Below are 7,082 nucleotides of genomic sequence, written 5' to 3'. Positions count from 1 at the left end.
CCCTCAGTGTTGGTTATCGTCTTCTATATATTCATCCCATCCCTTCCAAGTTTCGTAGAAATGAGAAAGCCTTCAAACGTGGCCTAAAAACACATCTCTTCAGACAGGCCTATAACAGTCTCTAATTGGCCTCAACATATCCTCAACATATCCTCAACATATCCCTGACATATCCTCAACATATCCCCAACATATCCCCAACATATCCCCAACATATCCTCAACATATCCCCAATATATCCCCAACATATCCCCAACATATCCCCAACATATCCCCAACATATCCCCAACATATCCCCAACATATCCTCAACATATCCCCAACATATCCCCAACAAATCCCCAACATATCCCCAACATATCCTCAACATATCCTTAACATATCCCCAACATATCCCCAATATATCCTCAACATATCCCCAACATATCCCCAACATATCCCAACATATCCCCAACATATCCCCAACATATCTTCAACATATCCCCAACATATCCCCAACATATCCTCAACATATCCCCAACATATCCTCAACATATCCCCAACATATCCCCAACAAATCCCCAACATATCCCCAACATATCCTCAACATATCCTTAACATATCCCCAACATATCTTCAACATATCCCCAACATATCCCAACATATCCTCAACATATCCTCAACATATCCCCAACATATCCCCAACATATCCCCAACATATCTTCAACATATCCCCAACATATCCCCAACATATCCTCAACATATCCCCAACATATCCTCAACATATCCCCAACATATCCCCAACAAATCCCCAACATATCCCCAACATATCCTTAACATATTCCCAACATATCTTCAACATATCCCCAACATATCCCAACATATCCTCAACATATCCTCAACATATCCCCAACATATCCTCAACATATCCCCAACATATCCCCAACATATCCCCAACATATTGTCACGATGCCGGCTGGCAGGAGGTGGATCCTCTGTGCCAGAGAGGGATTGGCGTGGACCGTGCTAGTGGACCGGTTCTAAGTCACTACTGGTTTTCACCAGAGCCCGCCGCAAAGCGGGATGGTCTTGCTGCGGCGGTAGTGACCAGGTCGTATCCACTAGCAACGGCTCAACCTCTCTGACTGCTGAAGATAGGCGCGGTACAAGGGAGTAGGCAGAAGCAAGGTCGGACGTAGCAGAAGGTCGGGGCAGGCAGCAAGGATCGTAGTCAGGGGCAACGGCAGGAGGTCTGGAACACAGGCTAGGGACACACAAGGAAACGCTTTCACTGGCACAATGGCAACAAGATCCGGCGAGGGAGTGCAGGGGAAGTAAGGTATACATAGGGAGTGCACAGGTGAACACACTAATTAGAACCACTTGCGCCAATCAGCGGCGCAGTGGCCCTTTAAATCGCAGAGACCCGGCGCGCACGCGCCCTAGGGAGCGGGGCCGCGCGCGCCGGGACAGGACCGACGGGGAGCGAGTCAGGTACGGGAGCCGGGGTGCGCATCGCGAGCGGGCGCCACCCGCATTGCGAATCGCATCCCGGCTGGAGGCGGTATCGCAGCGCACCGGGTCAGTGGGTCTGACCGGAGCGCTGCAGTAGCGAGAGTGTAGCGAGCGCTCCAGGGAGGAGCGGGGACCCGGAGCGCTCGGCGTAACAGTACCCCCCCCCCTTGGGTCTCCCCCTCTTCTTAGAGCCTGAGAACCTGAGGAGCAGACTTTTGTCTAGGATATTGTCCTCAGGTTCCCAGGATCTCTCTTCAGGACCACAACCCTCCCAGTCGACCAAAAAAAAAGTTTTCCCTCTGACCTTCTTGGAGGCCAGTATCTCCTTTACGGAGAAGATGTCCGAGGAGCCGGAAACAGGAGTGGGAGAAACAAGTTTGGGAGAGAAACGATTGATGATGAGTGGTTTAAGAAGAGAAACGTGAAAGGCATTAGGAATACGAAGAGAAGGAGGAAGAAGAAGTTTGTAAGAGACAGGATTAATCTGGCACAAAATTTTGAAAGGACCAAGATAGCGTGGTCCCAATTTGTAGCTAGGGACACGGAAGCGGACATATTTAGCGGAGAGCCATACCTTGTCTCCAGGAGAAAAAATGGGGGGAGCTCTTCTTTTCTTATCAGCAAACTTCTTCATGCGTGATGAAGCCTGTAAGAGAGAATTTTGGGTCTCTTTCCATATGGTGGAAAGATCACGAGATATTTCATCCACAGCGGGCAAACCAGAGGGCAAGGGAGTAGGGAGGGGGGGAAGAGGGTGACGGCCGTACACCACGAAAAATGGGGATTTGGAGGAAGATTCAGAGACTCTGAAGTTATACGAGAATTCGGCCCATGGTAGAAGATCTGCCCAGTCATCCTGGCGGGAGGAAACAAAATGCCGTAAATAATCACCCAGGACCTGGTTAATTCTTTCTACTTGCCCATTGGATTGAGGATGATAGGCAGAAGAAAAGTTTAATTTAATCTTGAGTTGTTTACAGAGAGCCCTCCAGAATTTTGACACAAATTGGACGCCTCTGTCCGAGACGATCTGCGTGGGCAACCCGTGAAGACGAAAAATGTGTACAAAAAATTGTTTTGCCAACTGAGGCGCTGAAGGAAGACCAGGAAGAGGGATGAAATGTGCCATCTTGGAGAATCGATCAACGACCACCCAAACAACAGTGTTGCCACGGGATGGGGGTAAGTCTGTAATAAAGTCCATACCAATCAAAGACCAAGGCTGTTCGGGGACAGGCAGAGGATGAAGAAGACCAGCGGGCTTCTGGCGAGGAGTCTTATCCCGGGCACAGACAGTGCAGGCTCGCACAAAATCCACAACATCCGTCTCCAGAGTCGGCCACCAATAGAAACGAGAGATGAGTTGCACGGATTTCTTGATGCCCGCATGACCTGCGAGATGGGAGGAGTGACCCCATTTGAGGATTCCGAGGCGTTGGCGTGGAGAGACGAAGGTCTTCCCTGGAGGAGTTTGCCTGATGGAGGCTGGAGAAGTGGAGATCAGGCAGTCAGGAGGAATGATGTGTTGCGGAGAGAGCTCTACTTCCGAGGCATCCGAGGAACGAGAGAGAGCATCGGCCCTAATGTTCTTATCGGCAGGCCGAAAGTGAATTTCAAAATTAAATCGGGCAAAGAACAGAGACCACCTGGCCTGGCGAGGATTCAGCCGTTGGGCAGACTGGAGATAGGAGAGGTTCTTGTGATCGGTGTAAATAATAACTGGAAATCTTGATCCCTCCAGCAGATGCCTCCATTCCTCAAGTGCTAATTTAATGGCTAGTAGCTCTCGATCCCCGATGGAGTAGTTCCTCTCTGCCGGAGAGAAGGTCCTAGAAAAAAAACCACAAGTAACAGCATGCCCGGAAGAATTTTTTTGTAGAAGGACCGCTCCAGCTCCTACTGAGGAGGCATCAACCTCCAATAGGAAGGGTTTAGATGGGTCAGGTCTGGAGAGCACGGGAGCCGAAGAAAAGGCAGACTTGAGCTGTTTAAAGGCGTCTTCCGCTTGAGGAGGCCATGACTTAGGATTGGCATTCTTTTTGGTTAAAGCCACGATAGGAGCCACAATGGTAGAAAAATGTGGAATAAATTGTCTGTAATAATTGGCGAACCCCAAAAAACGTTGGATAGCACGGAGTCCGGAGGGGCGTGGCCAATCTAAGACGGCAGAGAGTTTGTCTGGATCCATTTGTAGTCCCTGGCCAGAGACCAAGTATCCTAGGAAAGGAAGAGATTGACATTCAAACAGACATTTCTCCATTTTGGCATAAAGTTGATTGTCACGAAGTCTCTGAAGAACCATGCGGACATGCTGGCGGTGTTCTTCTAGGTTGGCAGAAAAAATCAGGATATCGTCCAGATACACAACCACACAGGAATATAAGAGATCACGAAAAATTTCATTAACAAAGTCTTGGAAGACGGCAGGGGCATTGCAAAGGCCAAAGGGCATGACCAGATACTCAAAGTGTCCATCTCTAGTGTTAAATGCCGTTTTCCATTCATCCCCCTCTCTGATGCGGATGAGATTATAAGCACCTCTTAAGTCCAGTTTGGTAAAGATGTGGGCACCTTGGAGGCGATCAAAGAGTTCAGAGATGAGAGGTAGGGGGTAGCGGTTCTTTACCGTGATTTTATTAAGACCGCGGTAGTCAATGCAAGGACGTAGGGAGCCATCTTTTTTGGACACAAAGAAAAATCCGGCTCCGGCAGGAGAGGAGGATTTGCGGATAAAGCCCTTTTTTAAATTTTCCTGGATGTACTCAGACATAGCAAGAGTCTCTGGGGCAGAGAGAGGATAAATTCTGCCCCGGGGTGGAGTAGTGCCCGGGAGGAGGTCAATAGGACAGTCATAAGGCCTGTGAGGAGGTAGAGTCTCAGCTTGTTTTTTGCAAAAAACATCCGCAAAGTCCATATAGGCCTTAGGGAGACCGGTTACAGGGGAAACCACAGGGTCACGGCAAGGAGAACTGGGGACCGGTTTAAGGCAGTCCTTGAAACAAGAGGAACCCCAACTCTTGATCTCCCCAGTGGACCAATCCAGGGTTGGGGAATGGTGTTGAAGCCAGGGTAGTCCGAGGAGAATTTCGGAAGTGCAATTGGGGAGGACCAAAAACTCAATTTTCTCGTGATGAGGTCCGATGCACATTAGGAGGGGCTCCGTGCGGAAACGTATGGTACAGTCCAATCTTTCATTGTTAACACAATTGATGTAGAGGGGTCTGGCGAGACTGGTCACCGGGATGTTGAACCTGTTGATGAGAGAGGCCAAAATAAAATTTCCTGCAGATCCGGAATCCAAGAAGGCCATAGTAGAGAAGGAGAAGGTAGATGCAGATATCCGCACAGGCACAGTAAGACGTGGAGAAGCAGAGTTGACATCAAGGACTGTCTCACCTTTGTGCGGAGTCAGCGTACGTCTTTCCAGGCGGGAGGACGGATAGGACAATCCTTCAGGAAGTGTTCGGTACCGGCACAGTACAGGCAGAGATTCTCCATGCGGCGTCGTGTCCTCTCTTGAGGTGTCAGGCGAGACCGGTCGACCTGCATAGCCTCCACGGCGGGAGGCACAGGAACGGATTGCAGGGGACCAGAGGAGAGAGGAGCCGGGGAGAAAAAACTCCTCGTGCGAACAAAGTCCATATCCTGGCAGAGCTCCTGACGCCTTTCGGAAAAACGCATGTCAATGCGAGTGGCTAGATGAATGAGTTCATGTAAGTTAGCAGGGATTTCTCGTGCGGCCAGAACATCTTTAATGTTGCTGGATAGGCCTTTTTTAAAGGTCGCGCAGAGGGCCTCATTATTCCAGGATAGTTCAGAAGCAAGAGTACGGAATTGTACGGCGTACTCGCCAACGGAAGAATTACCCTGGACCAGGTTCAACAGGGCAGTCTCAGCAGAAGAGGCTCGGGCAGGTTCCTCAAAGACACTTCGAATTTCCGAGAAGAAGGAGTGTACAGAGGCAGTGACGGGGTCATTGCGGTCCCAGAGCGGTGTGGCCCATGACAGAGCTTTTCCAGACAGAAGGCTGACTACGAAAGCCACCTTAGACCTTTCAGTAGGAAACTGGTCCGACATCATCTCCAAGTGCAGGGAACATTGAGAAAGAAAGCCACGGCAAAATTTAGAGTCCCCATCAAATTTATCCGGCAAGGATAGTCGTAGGCCTGAAGCGGCCACTCGCTGCGGAGGAGGTGCAGGAGCTGGCGGAGGAGATGATTGCTGAAGCTGTGGTAGTAGCTGTTGTAGCATCACGGTCAGTTGAGACAGCTGGTGGCCTTGTTGCGCTATCTGTTGTGACTGCTGGGCGACCACCGTGGTGAGGTCGGCGACAACTGGCAGAGGGACTTCAGCGGGATCCATGGCCGGATCTACTGTCACGATGCCGGCTGGCAGGAGGTGGATCCTCTGTGCCAGAGAGGGATTGGCGTGGACCGTGCTAGTGGACCGGTTCTAAGTCACTACTGGTTTTCACCAGAGCCCGCCGCAAAGCGGGATGGTCTTGCTGCGGCGGTAGTGACCAGGTCGTATCCACTAGCAACGGCTCAACCTCTCTGACTGCTGAAGATAGGCGCGGTACAAGGGAGTAGGCAGAAGCAAGGTCGGACGTAGCAGAAGGTCGGGGCAGGCAGCAAGGATCGTAGTCAGGGGCAACGGCAGGAGGTCTGGAACACAGGCTAGGGACACACAAGGAAACGCTTTCACTGGCACAATGGCAACAAGATCCGGCGAGGGAGTGCAGGGGAAGTAAGGTATACATAGGGAGTGCACAGGTGAACACACTAATTAGAACCACTTGCGCCAATCAGCGGCGCAGTGGCCCTTTAAATCGCAGAGACCCGGCGCGCGCGCGCCCTAGGGAGCGGGGCCGCGCGCGCCGGGACAGGACCGACGGGGAGCGAGTCAGGTACGGGAGCCGGGGTGCGCATCGCGAGCGGGCGCCACCCGCATCGCGAATCGCATCCCGGCTGGAGGCGGTATCGCAGCGCACCGGGTCAGTGGGTCTGACCGGAGCGCTGCAGTAGCGAGAGTGTAGCGAGCGCTCCGGGGAGGAGCGGGGACCCGGAGCGCTCGGCGTAACACATATCCTCAACATATCCTCAACATATCCCCAACATATCCTCAACATATCCCCAACATATCCCCAACATATCCCCAACATATCCCCAACATATCCCCAACATATCCCCAACATATCCCCAACATATCCTCAACATATCCCCAACATATCCCCAACATATCCTCAACATATCCCCAACATATCCTCAACATATCCCCAACATATCCTCAACATATCCCCAACATATCCTCAACATATCCCCAACATATCCCCAACATATCCTCAACATATCCCCAACATATCCCCAACATATCCCCAACATATCCTCAACATATCCTCAACATATCCTTAACATAACCCCAACATATCCTCAATATATCCCCAACATATCCTCAACATATCCCCAACATATCCTCAACATATCCTTAACATAACCCCAACATATCCTCAATATATCCCCACACCTCTTGTTTGAATAGTTATTGTGTAATATGTCTGATACTTGTCTTTGTTTGTACCCCATAATTGTA

This window comes from Hyla sarda, chromosome 4 (assembly GCF_029499605.1).
Source record: "Hyla sarda isolate aHylSar1 chromosome 4, aHylSar1.hap1, whole genome shotgun sequence".
Taxonomy (NCBI): Eukaryota; Metazoa; Chordata; class Amphibia; order Anura; family Hylidae; genus Hyla; species Hyla sarda.
The sequence above is the reverse complement of the archived record's forward strand: the minus strand, read 5'-3'. Positions refer to the sequence as shown.